The 25,824-nt window shown below is 39.0% G+C and overlaps 1 long non-coding RNA gene across 1 annotated transcript; it reads right to left on the bottom strand.

Annotated features, from left to right (window-relative positions):
• Positions 1-4,021: 4,021 nt before the first annotated feature.
• On the bottom strand, positions 4,022-6,645 carry LOC136268967 (uncharacterized). Its single transcript, XR_010707165.1, has 2 exons — positions 6,447-6,645; positions 4,022-4,210 (listed from the first exon to the last, which is right to left on the bottom strand). It is a non-coding gene; the product is annotated as an uncharacterized lncRNA (long non-coding RNA).
• Between the last annotated feature and the right edge of the window lie 19,179 nt (positions 6,646-25,824).

Genomic DNA, 25,824 nt, shown 5'->3' with positions numbered 1-25,824 from the left:
AGAAGGACAATTCTTGATTCATACTGTAGTTATTGTAAAGTATCTCCTTTGGAAAGTTGGAATTTAAAGTGATGGTACATGCATGTACTTTTAATTTGTTGTTTAATAAAGGATATATACACCTGTATATACAGTGGTCATATTTTGTTTGTTCTAAAGTATTGTGGAGCATGATCAAGTAAGGAAGGACATAGCCCTTAAATGTTTATAAATTAATGTTTTGGTTGGATTTCAACCCAAGATACAACTGAAATTACCTACTATTCATTAAACCAATTATACCAAAAGAAGTTATTTGCCTTCAAAAACTTATGATTCAAAGTACATAAAAAGGTATAGATTTATAACTTTTGAACAATTGGTATGTCAGAATGTTTGGTAAAATGGTGAGATAGCAGTGTACATGCAGGTGGGGATTCAATTTTAGCTTGCATACTGGTCTTTGTTCCTTATAATTTTATCTAAACCAAAACAGCCAAGCTGTAAAAAAGAATGCGGCCCCCAAAAAGGCCATGGTGAAAAAAGATGTGAAATCCAAGGTGGCAGCCAAGAAATGGCTGTGATGGTAGGTTAATGGTAAAAAATTTAATTACAACAATTCAGGTGAATTTGTGTTGCCTTCTCCAAGTTTCGCTAGGATTCGGCACTAAATTCACCTGAATTGTCATAATTAAATTTTTAGCCATTAACTCACCATCACAGCTATTTTTTGGCTACCACCTTGGATTTCACATCTTTTTTCACCCTGGCCTTTTTGGGGGCCGTACTGTTTTCTTAACAGCTTTGATGCTCTGGTTTAGATATTACTTCTTTTTGTATTGTAAGCCACAAAGCCAGCCATAAACTGGCTTTGGTGCTTCCTTTTAACTTGGTGTTTTTCTTTTCTGCATGAATTGTGGAACAAAATAAGCAATTTGTGTATAGCTTTTTGTCTGATTAAAATATTGTATATTTAACAATGAATGATAATCACATACTGTAGGTAATAAAGCGACTTCTTATACATAACTGAACTGTAACCAGGGGCAGTGGAGCAGGCCAAAGAGTGAAGGGGCCAGGCCAGCTGTAAGTTGAAGACCCCCCCCCCCAAAAAAAGGTCACAGCCTGCTGACAATAGCTGTTCTCCACCAATTATATCTCCTTATTTATAACTACACATACGTAGCTAAGTAGTTTGCTACACTGCTTCTCTGAATATTGTGACTGCTCTATTAGAGTATCCAGATCCTGACTGTTCTGTTAGAGTATCTCAATCTTTTCTTGCAAACAGTGTCCCATAAAAGTGGGGGGGGCGTCTCCACTGCCTATGACTGTAATTGAAACCATAGATAGTATATTCTCCATACCGGTACGGAGAATATACTATCTATGCTGAAACTCTCATTGTTTGTAGCTGAACCCTTTTCAGGGTGACTTGTTTCTAGCTGAACTCTCTACATGGTGATTTGTTTCCAGCACATATTTCTACTGGGTGATTTGTTTGTAGCTGATCTCTATAGGGTAACTTATATCTAGCTGATATCTCTACAGGGTGATTTGTTTGTAGCTGATCTCTTTACAGGGTGACTTATTTCTAGCTGATCTCTCTACAGGGTGACTTGTTTCTAGCTGTACTCTCTACTGGGCGACTTATTCCTAACTGATCTCTCTACATTGTGATTTGTTCCAGCACATAAAGTACTGGGTGAAGCTGATCTCTATAGGGTAACTTGTATTTGACTGATATCTCTACAGGGTGATTTGTTTGTAGCTGATCTCAATACGGGTTACTTGTTTCTAGCTGATCTTTTTTCAAGGTGACTGTTCTATCAGGATGACTGCTCTATTAGAGTATCTCGCACTTGGTACACCAAGTTGGATTTCGTGTTGTAACTCTGTGGCTTTAAGTCTGATTCTTCTACACCATTGAAGACCCTTTCTAAGATGATTACTTCATCTGCACACCGATTTTCAAAGCATTACCCCCAAGCAGTTTTTCTGGTAGGTGTGGCAAGTAGTCGTTTTAATTATAGCCAATCTCGATTGCATAATTGTTACACACTGTTGGTTTTTTTGTTGTATCTTCCTGGTTTTTGCTCGATTTCTTTCAAACCACAAAAGGTTTAAGGTTCAATAGTTAACCTATTCACCCACCAATTTTCAGCTTCTTCTCATAAGCGGTTTACCCTGTAGGCTTGACAACTTGTTGGTGTTATTTTTTGTGAATAATTGCTAATAACTCCTTGACTGTTTATCGTATTCCAGCCAAACTTTGTACCAAGATGTGCCTTTATACTCCCTTCTGTGTGCCAAATTTCAAGGTAGCGATTCTGGAATTCCGTAAATTTTGCATAAAATTTTCTCCGTGAATCTTCCATTGGAGAGTTCAGGCGCTGATCCAGGATTATTTAGAGGGGAGTGGCTAGGAGCTTTGGCAATTCATAGCTTTGACATTCCACTAAATAATATTTGTGACTGAAGCTTTCAAAAGAAAACATCCAAGGAAAATGTGTGGTCCTTTTATTCTGTATGATTAGATTTGATTACCTTGGTTTAGTAAAAGGCTATATATACATGTGCATACAAGAATGAAAAATTACATAATGTATATGGCTATGTATGTACAAGCAAACAGTACAGAAAAGAAAAGATACAAAAAAGGATTAAAACAAAATAACAGGGTAATGGATACTAATCATTAGCCACCCTATCCGCCCCTCTGGATCAGCCCCTGGAGTTGGCACAATCAATTCGCTGCCATACAAGTGATTGATCAAACTATTGGATTGTTTCTAGGGTTTCTGGGGGCAAGGAATACGATGGTGCAGTTAGTTTTCTGTTACAAATATGTTTGTGTGGAGTTTTATGCCAATTATAAGATTATTTTGCAATATAGCCACCACAATTGTATGTTCTCTTTGCAAGAAACGACCCAGCACATGTTAGTTACACCATAGATACTAGACTTATAATAGGGATTGGCAACGGAGGCGTAAACGGAAATAATCCGCGTTTCGCTTTCCCGTAATACTGTTAGGAATTTCAAGTCACTACCAGCTAACCGCTATCATAGTGCCGCTATGCTACTGAGAATGTTTCATGTGTTTCCACGAAAATTTAGTCTTTAAAGGTACGTAGCTCCATTAGGGATTCTAGCTAGCATGCGTGATGGAATTTCAGTACGGAAGTGAAACCTGCCTTTATTATCAATTACTAGGCAGACAGCACAGCTGGTGTGCCTAGGATGTAAAATCAACAATAGTGAAGTGTGTGTTACAATCAATAAGTGTACGTATGCTACAATTAGTAGTTGTGAACAAAACGTTACAGTATGTATGTGTTAGCTACATAAAAACACTAGACGCCGGCGCAAGGCACTTTCACTGCACTGCCTTACGTCTTTATGCAGTGCAGCGAAGGTGCCTTCGTCTTTATCTCTCGCATTGCGACAGTGAGAAGACTAGACTAAGAGATGAGAGTTAAGCAGCTGAGATTAATAACTTTCTCTTGCCGTCTTTCTAATGGCGGAACAATTTTTCCTCACCCACATTGTATCTGGACAAAACTGTATGCCGAGAAGTTGTAGCTAATCTGCTAAAGCATGAATTTAACTATAGGACATCCTCACATATCTCTGGCTTACCTGTACAGAACCACAAATTATTCACACTTCAAGCACTGACTGTTCTATTAGAGTTATCGACTGCTTTATTAGAATGTACCTGAACCTTTGAAGTCAGCATTGATGATTACACTCCATCAGTTTAGACCACTCAAGTTCAAATGAGATACTGTAGCAGACTGGGTGTGCCCCTCCTTTTACAGCTCCTGAACTCTAGTAGGAGTAAGACCTATTATGTACACCAGACCATAAACTGAATTTGAAGTCAGTGAAGCATCATCCTTGATCTCAACAATGAGAGACATCCCATATCCATGAGGCAGTACTGTTACACAGGATCAAACATAGCACAGTTCATACACTCTATACAACTTTGATTCGTGTGCCATACAACTCAAGTTACACATAACAACACCTTGCCAGGCTATTATTTACATGTCATATGAAACTACATGATGTAAACATTGCAAATCCGACTAGGAGGTTGATTCTTGCTCTACTCTTGCATGGGCCTGTTGCAGCTTGTCTTGTGTTATACTTCTGACTCCATCTAGTCTGCCAGCAGGTCTGTTGGTTCTGCAACTGCTCACTCAGATGCTAACAGCTTACCTAGCATTACAATAAATCATAAATCAAAAATCAAATTAAGACTACTACATAAACACACCACAAATAATTCATTACACCAGAGTAATTTCTCCTGCCAGATATTTTATGTGGGCAGCAGGAAAGACTCCTGGTTTCTGTCGCACAAATTTTCCCAAAATACAATAAATTACGTCATCATATTTTTTGCACTAAAGATAAATTTACATATACATAGTGAACCAGATTCAACTGTATTGGGGAAGTCAAGAACCTAAGCCCACAGTACTTTCAAAGTTCAGCAAAAAAAAAAGGCTGTAATCCACATTCAACCATAATAATGTGAACTATACTGACAGTGGCGTAGCCAAACCCGGGCAAGCCAGGGCATTGCCCGGGCATCAGACTTCTTTGCCCCACCATCAGCTCCTAGAGTAATTATAAAGACGTGGGCTGGATAGCTCGAGATTTTGCTAAAGTTACTTAACTAGTCACTGTACAAGAATAAGTATAGCACAACTTATACAACCATAGATACAACACTCACCGTGCCATTTTCACCGATGGTTTCCTTCTTTTTGGCTAAACAGAGATGGGGTTATCCAAGGGATTTTCCCTACGTGTAACTTGATTGTGCACAAATAGAGGAGGCAATAAATAGAAGCAAGATCACGTGATTACAAAAAACCGCGCAGTATTATGGCAAGGAGTGAAGGACAAAGAATTGGTTTCACTATAGTGGGCTGGACGGTTTACATTTGGATTAAGTGATCACGGTAGCTATCGGTGTGGTCAAAACTCGGGAGGCAAAGTAGTCTAGAGGTATTTGTGAAATTAGCACCCATCTATCCGTGTGGATACTGCTCAGTTCAAACGGTATGGAGTACTTTGTTCAGTCAGCAATTCTTTTATACTTTTCTAGGCTAACAACTGTAGTGGCAGAGCATAGTCATCACGTGATAGAGCGCCTCGTGCTTTAATTCAAGAATCTTTGTAGTCTGGTATTAAGACACATGTAGCTAGATGTATGTAATATGTTAGAAGGCCAATAGCTAGCTAGGCGTTCGCTTGATATTAGTTATCTTGCATACAGTAGTGTAGGATGATACATAATGCATTTTAAAAATGTTATATTGATGTCCATATAAAGATGGGCATGTGTACGTGTGTTGCATGGAAATTGGCTTGCCCACCCATTGCCCGGGCATGGCGAAAAGTCTGGCTACGCCACTGACTATACAATGTGTAGAGTTAGCCCTGTCAACACTCCAGCTGTGATCATGGAATATGGAGAACAGTGACCAGGTAATTTGCTTGCAGTCCCCAAACAAAATGTCTGGCATGTAAGACTAATACCAAAGGAGATTAGATACCTTTGTGCAATATGCAATTTCATCAGATTGTTTACTGAGGTAGTTGGTAAACGTCATATTAAGTCAAGTCGTATTATTATGTGCATAATTATATTCATGAAGAGGGTAATTTATTTGAAACAAGTTCGAAAAACATTTCACCCATTGTTTTCTCATTACCACACCTATGTGTTGGTAATGCAGCACAACCACAAAAGGCAAACACAAAAACACACTTTTGTACTACAAAGTCACACACACACACACGCACACACTAAAGCAAAGCTTTTGGTAATAGTATAGCAGCCAGGCACACACACATTAAAGCAAAACTTTCAGCAATAGCATCAACGTAATTCCAAAAACCCAGTTTGAGACCATTGCTAAAGAGCACAAACTAGATCATTATCTGTAATATTCTTCCCTCTGGTTCTTAGGTGGTCTTCCAACCTTGAATTTCTTGTAATTTCTCTCCTTTCATCAAAGTTCTGATGCCAAGGCTATACATGTGAAATTTTCTGTTGCTCATTTTAAACTCTGCCTACACGAAAGTAACAGGAAGGATTCATAAACTAGATATGGAGTGACATTCTCCAAAGTTAACATTTGTACTGAACCTTGGAAACTCTTCAGAAAGTAGTTCACGAAGCTCAGTAAAACTACACAAACTTGTACAAATATCGCTCTGGAATGCCCTGTAAATAAGCATTCTCCCTCAAACAACGCCCCTATTGTTAGAAACTTTGATCCATTAACACTTCCAAGGTCAAAATAAAAGGGTGGGAAATGTTAACACCGTTTAGGAACGTTGTGTCACTTCAAGAAAACTACACAACGGTAAATAGCGTTGAACTCCACAGTAAACAACAAAATGACAGCGCGCTAAAACACACAAATAAGAAACTTACCCATCCAATGTACTTCATATAGCCATAGCTTCAGCTTTAACGCACGAAGAATACGTGCACTGCACGCCTGCTCGAGTACCTGTCACTCAAAGGCTCCACCATCTTTTACATCACCAGCGAAACAGCGAAACGCGCATTAATTTACGAAAATAATAATTTTGTAGTGCGTTGCCAATCCCTATTATAAGTCTAGTATCTATGGTTACACCAAGGTGAGCATTTTTGTCCATGTAGTTTTCAATTAGTCTCGCGCAGCCAGACTACTATTTCAGCGCTGGGGCTTATCGATGGAGATTATAAGCGCCCGCACTGAAAAGGCTATCGACACCTCAAGCTCCTACCGGGTGCTATCACAACTTGGAAGTGTACCAGACCCTTTTCAGCGCGGGCGCTTATAATCTCCAATCGATAAGCCCCAGCGCTGGAATAGTGGTCTGGCTGCGCGAGACTAGTTTTCAATATTACTATGCTAAAGCCTAAAAGTCAGCAAATTTGCACCACAAATAGCTCATCTCTTTGATACACCATTTTGGTAGCTGTCAAGGAGCTGTAGTCTCGCGTGGCCAGACCGCTTTTTTCTCTTTGTCATTGGGTAGGGAGAAAAAAGGTCTGGAACAGTTCGAATCCCACAATCGTCTTGGCACGTCACGAGGCTACGTCATAATATGCAACCCATGCGCTTAAACTCCATTGTAACAAGAATGCCATAGCACAACAATAAACAAAGACTTAACTTACCTAAACAACTAACAACAATTCCATCTATTATCGCCTCAAAGGCAACTTTAGATGCTGATCGGTTTACAAATACGCGCTTGTAATTGATTGACGCAAGCGGCTACTGTAATACTGTGATTACTATAATATTATGCACTACAGTAATGTTGTAACTAACAGATCTTTGTATAGGTATTAACAACTTGCATGCCACTAATAAACACTTGTAACTCTAGGACATCCTTTTGTACACAGAGTTAGTGTGTGACTGATTTTGTTGTTGTTGTGAGATATATCATTTACTGTACCTTCACTAGTTAGTGGACTCCGAGCGGCCTGTGCTACAACTGGCGTAGTCGACACTACTGGCTGACCAGATCAACCACTAAGCTTAAACGTTGTGGTACCGTGACAGATAGTTTGATAACGGTACCTGTTGAGGTCAGCCATTTCACCTGCTAAGTTCTACTGTTCTCGCCGTACTGTTTCTTGTAGAAAATCACTAATCAACTGTACTTGAACCACCGGAATGTCTACTGGATCTAATAGCGTCGTCACTGGCGATGGTGCCCAAGATCAAGAAGGTACTCGTAACCCTGTTAGTCGTCCACTTATAATGCCTGAAGCTTATAATGGGGATCAGAGTACCCGCTGGGACCAATGGATTGCCCACTTCGACAGCGTGGCGCAGATAAACGGGTGGAATGAAGGAACAAAGCTCCTCTGGTTACAAGTCCGGCTGACGGGAAAAGCCCAGACTGCGTGGGAACGTCTCAATCAAGACGCCAAGTCCACTTATGAAAACGCCAAAATAGCTCTCCGTGAGCGGTTTGAACCCAGCTGTAAGCAAGATCTCTATGCTGCCGAATTTCATGCCAGGAAACATCTGGACAAAGAATCGTGGGGTGACTTGGCGGACAACCTCCATAGCCTAGCAGACAGAGCTTTCCCTGATCTGGATGATAAGGCAAGGGAGCAACTGTCACTAAGCCGATTTCTCAGCCTTATTGACAAGCCAACGATCGCCTTATCAGTTCGCCAACGACGTCCAAAAAATTTGAATGAAGCCGTAACGTATACGCTGGAGGCGGAGACTCATCTCTCATTAACACCTGGCCTCAAAGTTGCAGCAGTGACGTCATCATCTGATAACGTGGACGCCAACATAGAAGACGGAAACCATGCTTCTATCGCAACGATCCAAGCAAGACAGGACGCTGTAGTGGAGTTGTTGAAATCCCTATCATTGAGGATGGAGCATCTTGAGAATACAATCGCCTCTCATGTGGAATACAAAAGTCGCGACAAAAGTTCTCTCCCGTACCTGCCACCGACCGCGAACACATCCAACAAGCAAGAAGCAACAGGTCCACGGCAGCCAATCATATGCAGGAAATGTGGAGTGGAAGGCCATTATGCTAGGGGGTGTGCTACCGGCCGTACGTCGGGAAACTAGCAGCCCTCAGTGCTAAGGGTCAGGCACACGAGGGCTCTGAATTGACCCATAAACCTGATATAGATAACTATAGCATAGATAGTAATGTAGAATTTTCACTTAGTACTGTGTGTAACAATGACGTCATTAATTTGTTGGCGGTGAACCCCGCCAAAGCGTACCATATTGTTGGTATTGTTTCGAAGGTACGTGTTAGTTTCATGTTAGATACGGGTGCTTCTGTGAGCTTGCTTAATAATGAAACGTGGAAGCAGCTATCGGTGAACAACAGTGGCGAAGCAACCGCGCTACAACCTTGGGGAGGAAGCCAGTTAGTATGCGTAGAAGGCAGCCCCATCGTAGTACAGGGAGTGGCAACCATAGACATCATACTTCCAGGCCAAGTAGTCAGCACCGACATTTTGGTGGCGCGAGGATTAAACATGCAAGCGATACTTGGGCTCGACTTTTTGGAAAAACACCAGTGCGTCATCAATACGGAGCAACGAATACTACACATGCACGGACGTGCCATACCACTGCAAAGTAAGATGAACGAGCAGCTACAACCGGACTCTGGTGTATCCACAATCACAGTTGCACTGCAAAGGACAGTAGAACTCCCGCCACTGAGCGAGCTAGAAGTGATGACAGTGACGTCCAGCCCTACTAACAGTGCGCCTACATGGCTAGTGGAAGCATTGCCAAGAGAAAGTCCTATAGTAGTAGCTTCCTCCGTAGTGACACCAGTCAGCGATGGACACCATACAACCATCCCAATGAGAATAGCAAATTTCTCAACAGAGGCTGTTACACTTTACAAGGGTAGCAAGATTGGTAAGGCTTCTCCCCTGGATGATAAAGTTAATATTTCGAGCGTGAAACCAGACTCAGATAGCCATGTCTCCTCCACAGATGAGGATGAGATCCCTCTTCACAAACAAGAGCTCCTGTGGGATTTGGTGACCAAGAGTGGAGATTCACTTACCACAGAGCAGCAGCATGAATTATATAACGCTCTTCTAGGGTATGCAGATGTCTTTACAGCTAATGAAGATGACTTGGGGAGGACTGACGTGCTAAAACATACAATCTCCGTGGGTGATGCTTCACCAATCCGCCAGCCACCAAGAAGGGCGCCACCTTACCATAAGGAAACGGTGCGAAATTTGCTGAGTAGTATGTTGTCAAAAGGTGTTATCCAACCTTCTAAAAGCCCGTGGGCGTCCCCAGTTGTATTAGTAAAGAAAAAGGATGGCACAGTGCGTTTCTGCGTGGATTATCGCAAGGTGAATGCAGTTACTACAAAGGACGCTTTTCCTCTACCCCGTATTGATGATACATTGGATACACTCAGCGGATCCCAATGGTTTAGTACCTTGGATATGTTAAGTGGCTACTGGCAAGTCGAGATGGATGAAAAGGACAGAGAAAAGACAGCTTTTACTACTCACGAAGGGCTTTTCGAATTTAAAGTAATGCCCTTCGGTCTTTGTAATGCACCTGCCACTTTCCAAAGGCTAATGAATGTGGTGTTAGCAGGAGTACAGTGGTCCAAATGCTTGGTGTATCTCGATGACATTATAATTGTGGGAAGAACATTCAACGAACATCTCAAAAACCTTGGAATAGTTCTGCAACGCTTACGAGAAGCCAACTTGCGGCTTAAGCCTAATAAATGCACCCTATGTAGAGATGAAGTTCTCTATTTAGGGCATGTGGTATCAAGACATGGAGTGGCAACTGATCCTACAAAAACAGACAAGGTATCAAAATGGCCAGCACCTAACTCAGTGAAAGAGGTGCAACAATTCTTAGGGTTGGCTTCATATTACCGCCGTTTTGTCCGCAACTTTGCAGTTATAGCAAAGCCACTCTATAGACTGACAGAAAGGGGACGTCAATTCCAATGGACTAAAGAATGCTCCGAAGCGTTTGCAGTGTTGAAACACCGATTAACTACATCACCAGTCCTGTCTTACCCAGACTTTGCCAAGCCGTTCATTCTGGACACGGACGCTAGCTATGATGGTATTGGTGCTGTGCTCTCCCAGCAGCATGAAGGGAAGGAGGTTGTAGTTGCCTATGCCAGCCGTACCTTAAGTAAGTCAGAGAGGAAGTATTGCGTCACGAGGAAAGAACTGCTGGCAGCAGTGAAATTCATCCAGCACTTCCGTCCCTACCTACTTGGTAATCCATTTGTGCTTCGAACTGACCATGGATCATTAACATGGTTGCAGAATTTCAAGGAACCAGAGGGCCAATTAGCACGCTGGATTGAGCAACTGCAAGAATATCACTTCGAAATTGTGCATCGCCCTGGAAAACGCCACTCAAATGCCGATTCTCTGTCACGTCGGCCGTGCAACCAATGCCACCGACTTGAGTCACACTGTGGCAATGAAGGAACACATCAGGTGGCAGCAACCAGTATAGCTGAGAGGGAGCGGTCAACTACAGACATCGATCTGCAAACAGCACAGTCACAAGATGACATCATTGGGCCAGTGCTACAGGCTAAAGAAGCAGGTTGTAAACCTATAGCTGACACTCTCAAGGGACATCGTAGAGAAGTAACCCAGCTCACACAACAGTGGGACCAGCTAGTGCTCCAACATGGTGTTCTATACAGAAAGTTTGAGAAGGCTGGCCAGGGTCAACTACACTTCCAATTAGTAGTCCCCAAGGACCACCAGGCCTCAGTTTTACAGGAAATACATGGAGGAAGGATGGGTGGGCACCTGGGCGAAGACAGGACATTTAAGAAACTGCAAGAACGGTTCTATTGGCCAGGTTACTTTCAAAGCTCCAAAGAATGGTGCCAGAACTGCCCACACTGCGCTGCAAAGAAAGGACCAACCCAGAAGCACAGAGGCCCACTACAAAACATCAGATGTGGATACCCCATGCAAATGGTGGCCGCAGATATTGTTGGTCCATTCCCTAGAAATAGCAATGGCAACCGGTACATCCTAGTAGTCTCCGACTATTTTACACGATGGGCTGAGGCCTATGCAATTCCCAACCAAGAGGCCAAAACAATAGCTAATAGGCTGGTTGATAACATGTTCTGTCGATTTGGGATCCCCGAACAGCTGCATACAGACAAAGGGGCACAATTTGAGTCCACCTTGGTAAAGGAAGTAAGCAAGCTGTTAAAAATCAACAAGACACACACCACCGCCTACCACCCACAGGGTGATGGCCTTGTGGAGAGGCTCAACAGAACTATTCTGGCTATGTTGGCTACAGTTACAGATGAACAGGGTGAGGACTGGGAAAGCCACTTAGCAAAGGTGTGTTTTGCATATAACACAAGCGAGCATGTTTCCACTGGGTATTCCCCTTTCTATATGATGTATGGAAGGAAAGCAAAGATACCACTTGACATCATTTATGGGAATCCCAACACTCCTCCAGTCACCCCATTAGAGTATGTGAGCACACTCCGCCAGTCATTAGAGCAAAGTTATCAACTTGCACGAAAGCACTCCCTAGGGGCTGCCTGCAGACAGAAAGAACACTATGACAAAAAGGTACACGGTGAACCATATGAAAAGGGAGATCTGGTTTGGTTATTTACCCCAGTGGTAGGAAAACATAAAGCAAAGAAACTACACTGCCCATGGACTGGCCCGTATAGAATCATAAAGAGGATCTCAGATCTGGTATACCGCATTCAGGACACGGGCAGTAGAAGACGCCAAGTAGTGAACTTTGAATGTTTGAAACCATGTCCTCAGCAAATGCGAGATAGAAGCCAGCCTGGCAGTGGAACCCAAGATAGTCAAGTGCAAAATACAATAGAAGAAGACAGCATCAACACACCTCCAGGAACTGTCCTACAACTGGTAGATGACTATGAGGAAGAGGAAGTTGAGGCACCAGAAGTACTGCTGTACCCACAAAGTGAGGACAGAAATAACTTGAGAAGATACCCGCAACGCAGAAATCGACGTAAGCCACTTCGCTATCAAGATGGGGTTCCTTGACATGGGACATGTACTTACAAGGAGGGGACATGTGTAATACTGTGATTACTATAATATTATGCACTACAGTAATGTTGTAACTAACAGATCTTTGTATAGGTATTAACAACTTGCATGCCACTAATAAACACTTGTAACTCTAGGACATCCTTTTGTACACAGAGTTAGTGTGTGACTGATTTTGTTGTTGTTGTGAGATATATCATTTACTGTACCTTCACGAGTTAGTGGACTCCGAGCGGCCTGTGCTACAGCTACTATTTGAAAACGAATCACGTTTCTTTGGTTAACATCCCAAGACGAGTGTGGGATTCGAACTGTTCCAGACCCTTTTTTCTCCCTACCCAAAGACAAAGAGAAAAAAGCGGTCTGGCCACGCGAGACTAAAGGAACTGTACATTAGGAGAAAATATAATCATATAAGTCAGCAATACAACTCCTTGTTTTGCATGCACCTTGTATTTTTGAGTGGAAGTGACTGGTACAGAGTGGTTGCACTTTACTATGTGTGTGCTGTTTTGCCATCCGCAAGATGTTAAATGCATGCAACTATTCATGGATTTCTATGGAGGTGACCTTTATTCAGAGGGTCTTACAAGTAAGGTTACACTGTGGTCCACGTATTAAGGTATTTATAACAGAAAACAGAAGTTCAAAATGTGATTGCAAAGCTCAGTTATAAGCATTTGTTCAATTGTGCCATTTTTCGGACCATTTTCAATGGAAAGATACGGAGAAAATTTTCAGGGACAACATTGCTTATAACTCCATCATATGACGGGTTTTTAAAAACTAAGTGTTTATAAGATCCTCAGGGAGTACTGCACAAGGCTATGCTAAATAAAAACAATTTCCATTAATTTTAAAATTCTCCCGGAATCACTATTCAAGGTAATCGGATATGGCGTTCTCATTTTATAGCAGTTTTTGTAAGTGTGTGAAAAGAGGAAGAAAAATAAGAAGAGAAGAAAAGCGAAGAAACTAAGCCAATTTTTGAAGTCGCATATCTCGGGAACGCTTGAAGCGATTTCACTCAGATTTGGTATGTGGAGTACTGAAGTTGGCAGGTGTGTCCACAGCAAAATTCGTCTTGTTTCGTAAAGGCAGCACAGAACTACAGAGGTGCGAAAATCGCATTTTTTTTTTCTTTCTGTCAATATACTCACGGGTGTTGCATGCTGGCTTCTTGTCCGCACGACACTACTCACTGGCAGTGATACTGTGTGTCTTGATTAGAGTGTAGTTGACTGTTCTATTAAAATAATTTTAGTAGTGCTTAAATAATTATAATTTTTACCCCTTCTTGTTGATTCCTAGAAGAGATAGCTCTACCCTTCTTGCTTTTTTCATTGCCCATGTGTGCTTAAGATGCAATTGCACCTGTACTGTAGCTTCTACTAGCTCTGTATAGTTAACACATTTTGGAGGGGGTGCTTCATGTACCCCCTTAAATTGTATACTCTCGTTTTCAGCTCCTGGATCTTTGTCCTCACTTTAATAACCATGCAACTATCAGAATGATTGCATTGATGGTGGTTGTCACCTCTGCTCTGTAAGAGCATTAAAGGGTAGAAAACTATGCACTATAATTATAATGTTTATATACTTTTTACAGAAGAAAAAATAGCTACTGTATTTCTTTTTGAATCTATCATAAAGTGCTGCAGAACTCAGGGGGTATTTAGGGGGGTTTCCAAGACCCCTTCTGAAAATTTAACTTGCAGGCTTGCAGTAGAAACATGCAGTAGCCTATCTTATAGTGTGACTGCACAGATATACCAAATAAGTGGGGACAGAGTAGGGTAGTATAGCTATATGGACAGTCTAATAGGAAACTTATGTTGAATCCTCAAAAGTGGATTAAGGGAGAGCAACTGGGTAGATGGCACATATGCCCATCTGACCCTCATCACCACTCTTATATTTGTTTAGTGTTGTAATATTTTAAAGAATATATAGTACCTGAAATGTTTATCTCAATTGGAGGATCACCATACCTGTGATTAACACTAAAATACTATCCATGAAATCATAAATTTTGAAACACTTCTCAAAATCTATCAGCATGCAGCTATATAGGGACCGTGCTCCAGACCCCTATGCCTATAGTTCACTACCAAATCTGGAATCCACCTTGGAAAGTTTTGGATGTGCCCCCTGCAGGTCATTCTTGCAGTGATAACAGAATGATTTTATTTGTGTCTATAATTTACCTTTATAAAAATAATTATAGCATATTACATGCATAGTACGTACATAGCTAATATGTTCAATTTATTAGGGCCTGATCATTAAAAATGTGAACTGATGTTCATTCATTGATTTTTGCTTGAATGATTCACATAAAGATAGTTGTTTGATTTCTATTATGTTTCTCTATACTGGGTGCCAATACAGTAGTGTATATGTGGCTTGAGCATGTTTTGATACTCCATGATCCCTAACATACCGTACAGGGACCTTGACCTGTAGTACAGTGCACTTGGAGTGATACCTAAGGCTAAAATGAGATTTGCTTATGAGTGAGTTCCCCTCTCAGTAAAAAATGTTTATCTGAAACACAATTTCCCACTATAATTATACTATTTTCAGTTATTCCTCTCCATTTTTAGGTATTAGAGCACTGTTTAATGCCTTCCTGAGAAGTTTTAAGTGAAAGTGATATATTAAATCATGCGAAAGTTTAATTTTCCAGGAATTGTTGATGCAACCATGTGCGAGATAACAATCCAATGTATGTGTCTCATGCATATGTATGTGTATAATGCATGAGAGTTGAGATGTCTGTACTGTACTGTATGATATAGTTATGTATACCATTCTGCATGAAGATGAAATAGGAACAGTCAAAATCAAGTGTCAATATTATATAGTTATCAGAACCTTCCCCTGCATCTTGGTCTGGATATGCCCCTCCCTACTATAGTAGTCACCTCTGATTTGCATTACTAATTAATTACATGAAAGAGAAATGATACAGGTAGAAAATTATCATGGTATAGCTACGTATCATAAAAGGTATACTGAAGCACTACAAAATAATGTCTAAAATCTATGTGTGTGTAATCTTATTGTTGTTGGTCCTGTAGTTGTAGTTAATGTTAAACTTCCAAGTCTTTTAAATGGAAACAAATGTTCTGTTCTTCCTCTTTCTTGTATGATAGATTCTTGTAGATCATACTTGCAACGATAGCATAATGATTTTATTTTGTCTAAGACTGATATACCTGGATTTCGTGTTATAAATTTATAGCATGTTACTTTGTTCAAGTGAAACCCCAGCTACCTTCACAATTTGATTCATTTATAATTGCTAGGCTATCAGCATTAAAATCAAACTGATGCTTTTCCATTGTATCATAACATGGTCCACATAAAGATTTTTTTTTATGTTTAGCTGATGTATTTGGTTTTCTTGTAATATAATTTGAACAACTTTCTATATACTGGGTGTAAAAACAGTGATGAACGTTGTTTAATAATACTTGTAGTAGGTCAGGTGTGTTATGTTCACAATGAATCAAGTTATGTCCATAATGATTATCAGTGTAGAACAAAGTTCCTGTTTTGTTATTTAATCCACCTGGATTATTTGATGCACAGAACACAAATCTACAACCTAACATCCTTTGCCAATTGGTTTGATGTTCTCTAGTTTTCAAATTAATATCATTATTTCCAATACCCTCTTTCCTGAATAAACGTGCAAGTGCATCAATGTAACTAGTGTTCATAGAAACTTTCATTTCATACATAGTGTATTCATAATCAGGAAAATCTGGTTGAGGAAAACATTTCATAGTACCTTCATCACGGTTAGTTCTATTAATGAATTTCTTAATGCCATAACATTGACTCCCTGTAACAGAGGATCTCAAGAAGTTATTCAAAGTTGCCATAGCAAGTTGAAAATCAAGCTGCCTGTACTGATATGCTTGACCTACACACAGTGCACTTTTAATTTCCCACTCTGGACTACTTCCATTCCACATGTTAGCGCAGCCATTCATGTCATCACAGTTATTAAACAACTCCTCCCAAGGAAGTTCTCCCTTATTAGGATATGGTCCATTGGGGGTAGGCAAGAGATTAGTTCTAATCACATATTTTGTACCACTGATATATCCCTCACTAGTTATGCAGTATATGTCATCACTAGACTCATACCACACTGATCCAGGAACAATAATATTATGACCAAAAAATTGTGTGCAAGCAATAATCTCAGTTTTGTAGTGATCTTCACCAGGTTTCACAAACCTCACAAAATTGTGTTTACAAAGTAGAGCATAGCACACACAACATAACTTGTATTTGTGTATATCTGCGTCATGTTTCAATTTTTCATCATCCATTTTATCACACTTATCCATGATTTCCATCAGGTGGAAAGTGGCCCATTCTCTGATGACAGTTAAAGTGTTCTTACCCCAGTGACCACGTAACATTGCAAGAAGAAATTGCAAATGGTCTACCTTCTTCCATGATGATGGATCACCAGTTTTGATAAGATCCAGTGACTCATTGTACAACTTTAACAACCTAAGCTCTAAGATTAATGGAACAAGCTCATGTATTCGATGTTCTCTAATCACTGTTATACAGTTTTTATCCAATTCTTCAACATTTTTTGCTTTTACAACTGATTTCATTGAAATGTTAATGGGGCACATATTAGAATTCACAACTATTTGGTGATACATTGCTAACTGCAAGGAAGACAAGGGAATTTTTCCATCTCTGTTTATTATAGCTTCATAAAAGATTTCAGTAAGGTTTTGCTCATTGCAGTCACTTATAAACACAGTTGGGTCATTTTTAAGACTGAGCTTTGCACATGCAAATGCTTGTATAGCTGCAAGTCTTTTTTTTTCATCAGTCTTTTTAGATGCTTCAGTTTCTCCTTTTACAGACTTGGTTAGTTCATACTGCAAGTACAGGTAGTTCCGCAGTCCAATTACTAAGCTGGTTTCACAAAGTTCTTCAATATATACTCTTCATTGATAAAACCCAACAAGACACTTTGATGTTAACAAGTGTGACATCTTGTAAATAGGACCATATCTTTTGTTTCCTCCACAACAACTTACAAAAGCAATGACAGTAGGGTCTAGTTTAGTAGTAAGAGCTACCAGTAGTTCTTCTGTTTCAAATGGGCCACAACTGAACACACCAGAGTGTCCAAGAATCACTATTACATCAGCAGAAGTTGTGGGACCAGTATCTGGTAGTTGTTCGACTTCTTGAACACTTGCAGGGTCACCTGAAGTTTCTGATTTAGTTAGAAGAGTAAGTTGAGATAGTTCGGCATGGAGTTTCTTCACAAAGTCTTCTGGCAGCTTTATAGCAAATTTTTTCTGATACTCTTCAGTAAGTTGTAACAGCTTGGTAGAAAATTCATTCTGACAAGCTTTATAAAGTTTATGTAGGTTGGCAATTAGTTCTATTTGACTTATTTCAGAAAGTTGATGTAGTTCAGCAGAAAGTTTCTTTTGATCCTCTTCAGAAAGTTGATGTGGCTTAGCAGCAGAAATTTTCTTTTGAGCAAGTTGAAGTTTTTTCTGATATTCTTCAGATAATTGATTTAGCTTATTGGAAAGTTCCTTCTGACACTTCCCAGAAAAATGATTTAGCTTGGCAGAAATGTCCTTCTGACACTCTTCAAGAGTAAGTTGATGTAGCTCAGTAGAGACTTCCATTTTATAATGTTGTTGTAACTTAGTGAGTTTCTTCTGGAATTCTTCAGAAAGTTGACATAGCATGGCAGAAACTTCCATCTGATATTCTCCTGAAAGTTGGGATAGCTTTACAGGTAGTTCATCTTCAAACTCTACAGCATCACTTAATTCAGGAAGTGATCGTGGCATTAATTTTACAAGGTCACTAAATGGTCTAATGCCAATGATGTCAGTAGTCATGTTAGAAACTCGACAAGGTACCTTGGAACACTGAGTATAGTGTTGATAAGCTGCTAAAACTGAGGTAGAATTATTCTGCAAAAAATATTGGTCTAGAGTGTGTGGACACATCTGTATTGTGTAGTCACTTTCCAAGAATTGTTTTATGTCTTCAGCTTCTTTTATCAGTGAATCATCCAACACATAAATTGTGACCATATCACCCTGAGGGTACTCTTTTGCAAGTTGTTCGAACTCTTCATAATTCTTACACAGGTTGAAGTACTGGTGGGTAACAATATGAGCTTTAACAGGATCTTCTCTGTAAATTCTGCGTACTGCTCGGCCCACAAAGTGAGAAAACAGTACTTGTGATGCTGGATTGATTTTACATATTACTCCCAATACACTAACAAACTTGTGATCAAAACCCTCTAAAAGCCTACGAACAACGACAAGAACTCGAATCTTTTTATGTATAAAGTCTTGATAGATTCTTTTAGGAGTGCCAGAAACAAATACTTTACACTTTTCATCTTTATGGTACTTATTATATATACCACAAAATCTATCTGCCTCTGTTTTGTTTGGTGCAAGGACCATTCCTTGATGCCTCACCTCCCCAGTCTGATACCTCACCTCCCCAGTCTGATACCTCACCTCCCCAGTCTGATGCCTCACCTCCCTAGTCTGATACCTCACCTCCCCAGTCTGATACCTCACCTCCCCAGTCTGATGCCTCACCTCCCCAGTCTGATGCCTTGCATGTCTCTCCTCATTATCATGTTCATCAAGGTATCTTTCCATTTTATCAGCAATGAGCTATGTATACAAACACAAAGTCTACATCAGTTATAATATCTACAAGATCTAGTTAGGGATCATAGCCATAAAACAAGGGAGGAGGTCACATACACTTGAAGATAATTATTACTGAAAAGCAAAGTGCCATTACGCTTCACTTTCAGCTATGTTCAGCCCGTTAAAAAATGTTACAAACAATGAAAATTACATGAAGGACCTCTGCAATCAATCCATACACAACAGAAAACTCGGGAAGCCATCACGCTGCACTACTGCGAATTGACACCTTTTGCTGTCAGTAAAGATAAATGGGATTCAAAGGAAGACAAAGGTAAGTCTATGAAGCATGTACTGTGGTCAAAAGGCACCAGTCAGGCTGAAGCGACATCTAATAGTGCAGGCCCGTAGCCTTAGTGGTTGTTGATTCAGTTATGCTTGTCTGGTGGCATCAGGCAGGCAAGCAGTTAGTTAGTCAGTCAGTAGAAAATTTTGCTAATCTAAACTCCATACCAACTTATTGGAAGAATTTTTGGCCGCTCTGTTGGGCTTGCTTATACCCAAACAATACTGCCAAGGTACCATGAAAAGGTATTGTGAGGCTAGTTTTGGGGTGATATTTTTGGCCAGAAAAGCCCAAACCTTCTAATATCAAGAGTTAATAATAGTGGAAGGGAGAGTGTCCAACACAGCATAGGGTCTCTAAAAAATGAGCCAGATTAATTCAAATGGATTCTCTCTGCAATACTCTGTAAAAACACTCGAGATTTGGGGTGAAATTAATAAATTGCAATTTGATGCATACAACTTCACCAGACTTGTCATGTACATTTTCTATAATGAAATAATGACCCTTCACTGCATTACGCTGAGATCGCTGTATTACCCTCTTCAAGATTTTGCATAATTCATTTTATTGGTGTTTTAAACTCTGGCTTTGTTACCAGCCAAATCAGCAGGGTGCACTGGGGTTCACCATGCCGTTATATTTAGAAATACATAAACTTTCAAATGCACTGTAGTTTTAATAAAATTGTGCTTTAAAATGAAGATTTTCCAATAAAAATGTACAGCTCACGTGAATGCGTCCAACCTCCTCTGGTATAATTTGTAGTATTCTCTATAGGTGAACATTGTTTCAATCGTCACATTTCTTTGATCTGTTGGTGCAGCATCATTATAATTTCCTTGTTATACCAGTGTGAACATTTCGCATGTCTGATAGAATCCCTTGAATTACTCAGGCTCATAATTAGAGACCCTATACTGTGTTGGACACTCTCCTCCACTCTTGCTAACATACAGTACTACATACAGTACTACTGTACTGTATGATAACATTAAAAAATTAATATGAATAATCATTTTTATGCTTACATGCATAACAAAAACATTATATCAGTGCAAATGACACAACACTACATGTGTATGGCAGTGTAGCATACAAGTACAATGGGTAACTCATGCATGTTTTATCAGCTGCCAGTGTTAAAGCATTGACGTGAGTACTATACGGATAATAAAACACAAGGGTCATTCCATACCAAATCAACAAAAAAAACTCCGCACCCCTTTTGATTTTCATGAAATTTGGCACAAACATGGACCCCACCAAGACACTTTCTCACACCAAAATTTGGCTCATTTTATTGGTCTCCCTTTACGTTATGACCACTCAAAGTTTCTGTTGAAAATTTCATTTTGCTTACGTGTCTTCAATAAAATGGCCATAACTTTGCGTGTGATTGACGTAGACACTTCTGGTTTAGAGTTTTGAAATGCTTATTAAATTCTCTTTTAGGTGATATATAATGGTTTATAATTGCTCAAAGGAAAAGGTCAAACCACAAAAATGTAGCTTTTTCCTTTGATCTTAATTTTCAAAAATATATATTCTTTAATTAAATTTATTTTTGGTATACATGTTGCTCTAATACCCATCATTCACCACTGTGAGTTTAAAGTTGGAACCAATAGTAGATCATGAGTTATAAGTGTTAATGTGTAGCCTTGTAATTACTACTGTTTGTATGGTTCAAGTATGCAAAGATGCAATACCAAATGCAAGTAACTTTATGTCACAATCATTTTATACATATATTGTTGGTTTGTAAGTAAGGTTAATTATTTTATGCTTCAGTAAAAGCTTATAAGTACATATACTCAAGTAATTTACCCCTTATCAAGTTTGTACATGTTGTTTCTGATTATGATGCCAAGTCTATTATATTATGTAGTAGTGGAATATTGAACTTGATGACATTCTCACTAGCTACAGTAACTGCTACTGCTACTGTTAGCATTCATGTTGATTTTTGATATGCAAGTACATAATTATTTTGATACATAAATGTAGCTATAGTGGAAACTGTCTAAGCCAGTCAGGGCCAAAGTTTTTTGGCCTTAATATGCAGGTGGCTATTTACATGTATATAGTTCAATGTGCATAAATATCTTACTAGAACAATTTAAATTGGCCCTTAATAGAAAGGTGGCCTTTCATTACAGGTGGCTGCTAAGACAAGTTCCACTGTAATTTGGAACACTTGTAAATAAAACATGATGCTATGTACAGTGTAGCTGCATTATTTGTTCTTTACACATGCAGGCATGAATACTACTTCAAATATTGTAATCTACTATAATATAGCTTTTTAAACGAGTAGTAATGAATGACTGATGCAGTAGAATGGCTTTAAAATCTTTCCAACTTACACCTTCAAATATTTAATTTGTGTACTGATATCAATGCATCAGATTTCGTTACATGTCAAAGTTATATGTGAATGATTGTAGAGACCATCATGCAATATGCACCACTTTCAGTCTCATCTTTTACTATATCTGTATTTCATGATTTAACTTTGAAGTTAATTTCCTTGACCCTTTCTTTAATCAATCATTGATGTATTTTACTTAAAGCTATATATAGATATGCATAAGTGTGCAATTGTTGTAGTGGAACTTTTGTACAGTGTAACACAAATTTCTATGGAACATTTCTATGATTGTACGATTCTCAATTATAGAATCAAAGTATGAGCTATATTGCCACATCTAAGTAGTTTCATCATGATACAGTTGATGTATGGAATTTAAGCCGGTTGCCTTAGGGCCAAAATTTCTGGGCTTTAATGTGCAGGTAGCTGCTTAATACATTTGCATAAGTGTATAGGCAATCATTGGCCCTTATGGAGTGGTGGCCTTTCTATACAGGTGGCCACTAAGACAGGTCATGGATTCCACTCTATTCTATCAAATGTTTGACAAGTAAGACAATGTATAGTGGTTTTAGAAGTGTACATTTTTCCAGCAAAGACATTGTTTTTAGGTACAAACATATAAAGATGGCCTTACAGTGGTCAGTATAGGTATGCCCTTTCAAGTATGATTCAAAAGGGAACATATATTAGCGGCCACTTTAAAGGCCACCTCTTTATAAGGGCCAACTTTAAATAGGACATTTCTGCTCTAATGCAACTATATGAAACAACCACCTAGGTATTAAGACCAAGAAGTTTCTGATACCACTAAGACATGGCATTTCGATTCAACAATTCCACATTATGTGTACATACGTATAACTGTGTTGTTTGCATCCTGCAGGTACTATAATGTATTATACACACACAAGATTGGAAACTATCATTGTAATCTGTTATTATTATCTACTTTACCACGTAGGCACTGGAGGATGTACACAGAAGACAGAGCCTGTTCGAGGTGTTTACCCATAGCCTAGGAGCCTAAGCGAAAATTTTTGTGCTAGATATCCTAAAGTGAAACGGGACAAATACCTAGAAGGACTGAAAAAAAGCCAACCCCATCATGACTTGGTCCACAGGCCACCCAGATTCTGGCCAAGCACCACACTTGGAGCCAACTTTTGGGAGGCCACCTAAGTACGTAGGTAAATGTTGTAGCAGCATTATTATTATTATTATTATTATTATTACTAGGACCGCGTCACATACAACCAAGTACATACACCAACATGACAGCCCCCCGCTATTAGGTGGTGAATGCATTATCCCCAAATCAACTCAATATGTCACAGTAGTGACAGATATAACACAATAGTGGCATCGTAACTAAAGGCCACCAGTAGCTAAGTGCCAGTACATCATTGGTGTGGTATAAATGGCACTGACAGTGATGTGTACAAAGTATATGTATACAAAACATACAGGAGAGAACTATATACATTATTGCAGTATTGTATGCAGCAATACATTATAGGCAACATCACCATGCAGATAAAAATTATTAGCCAATATACAGCAATGCATATCAACATCAACTAGAACTAAGTAAGGTTCATCAGTGATGTAGCAATGGCACAGTGATGGGTGACACACTATAGTTATGCATACACAACTTTCAGGAGATAGCTACACAATACTGTAGGCGTATGCAAGCCAGATGAACCAGATAAAGGAAGACAGCCAAGCCACTAGAGCCTAGTAGCTACGCCAGGTGAAGGCAAAAAAGATTAAGCACGTATTGAATTGCCTGACACCAACACAAAGAAAGTTCGCCATGCCAGCTGCACAAGACAAAATTGTTTACTTGTATTTTATATGTAACTGTAAGCTTATTGTAAAGAACGTGGCATATGTCAGTTTAATGTTTTCTTGTATTGTTTATTTACGTGAATGAATCCACTGGCAGCTGGCATGGAGACTTGAGATGTTACAAACATAAAAACTTACTTGTAATCTTCTTGTTTACACAAGTGGCTTCTGGCTCTCCTGCACGGGCATCACTAATCTTCTTCGCGTAATATGTAAGTAATTAAGCAAGGGTGTGGTACTGGGCGTTATATAGAATTACACGTATGGTCAAGTCATCAGCACAAACAGGAGCGACGATTATACGTTTGTGCCTTCATTCACAGGCGAATCTATCCCCGGTTAGTTCATGTCTCTAGGCCTCGTAGTTTTCTCAAACATTAATTATTAATTATTTAATTATTTATTTATGACGTAATTTTAACCACGTTTCGTATTATTCTTAGTACTTGGTTGTATAATTATATACAGTAAGATTGAAATATCATTAGTTGTACAATAAATCCCCTATAAATATAGATACCTCTATAATAAGGCCACCTTGTTATAGTGGCCACCTCTATTATATAGGACACTGAACTTACAGCAAAAGTATAATCAGTGATTCCTTCATTAGGCAGCCTTATTATTGCTCCAACTTTTAAAAGTGGCTCTGTTAGTATGGTTCCACTGTAGTGAACCCTTGTCAACAACAACCCTAACTATTTTAATGCATAAAATGATTTGTGACATACTAATATAAGGCTACTTGCAATTGGTATTGGAAATTACTATCTACACTTAATTATTTATACCATACAAACAGTAGTGATTACAAGGCTGCACATTAACACTTATAACTCATGATCTACTATTGGCTCCAACTTTAAACTCACAGTGATGAATTATGGGTATTAGCAAGAGTTCATAATATATAATATTTATTATGAACTCTTGGTATTAGAGGAACAAGTAAACAAAAAATAAATTTAATTATAGAATATATATTTTTGAAAATTAAGATCAAAGGAAAAAGTTACATTTTTGTGGTTTGACCTTCTCCTTTGAGTAATTATAAAGAATTATATATCATCTAAACAAGAATTTAATCAGCATTTCAGAAATCTAAACCAGAAGTATCTACGGGTCATTCCATGTCAAATCAACAAGGAATTTAGGGTCACCTCTCAGATTTTGACAAAATTTGGTGTGTTTGTAGTACCTGAGGTGCTTATCACTCATGCAAATTTTTAGCTCCATACTTTCCATAGTTTCTGATTTATGACCACAAATATTTTGAATATTTCATGAAAATTTGGTCCATCTCTGGTTACAAAATCAACTGCAACTTTGTACTGTGTAAATATTTTTAAACATAGTTTTCACTGATGGAAAACTGTTGATTGACCTTTCCAGTGATCCCTAAATTATGGGATATCTACTTAATTATGGTTCAAAAGTACTTCATTGAAAACTTTAATCCTTTATATTTTGAAAAATGCGGCTTGAAATTTTTCAAATTCTTTTGTGAATAATGATTGGGTCATAGTCTATGTTTGATAAAATTTTTGTGGTGGGACCACAATGGGCTCAAGAGATATAATGAATTATGTTGTGGTATGCGGTGGAATTTGCAGGCTATTATTGATGTATTGGAGTGTACAACTCCAATAACCATGCACTCACAACAAGGCTTTGCCAAGTTTGTCTTACAAAGTGAAGGTGTCTAGGTACATTGGAACCTGTATTAATGACCACCTGTATTGAAAGACCATCTATAAGCTGCAGCTAATTTATACTTTAATTGGATCTTAATGTATAGCACCAAAGCATCAATTTTTCTAGCAAATCCAAAAATGGCCCTTATTAGACAGGTTGACTATAAATGAGATCATCATGCGTCCATAAACACATTAATGTTGTACCATCCCTTCAGTTATACCTTATTTATTAAGTAAAATCTTGCCGTAGTGCACTTACATGCAT

Source organism: Dysidea avara, chromosome 10 (assembly GCF_963678975.1).
Source record: "Dysidea avara chromosome 10, odDysAvar1.4, whole genome shotgun sequence".
Lineage (NCBI taxonomy): Eukaryota > Metazoa > Porifera > Demospongiae > Dictyoceratida > Dysideidae > Dysidea > Dysidea avara.
The sequence above is the reverse complement of the archived record's forward strand: the minus strand, read 5'-3'. Positions and strand labels throughout refer to the sequence as shown.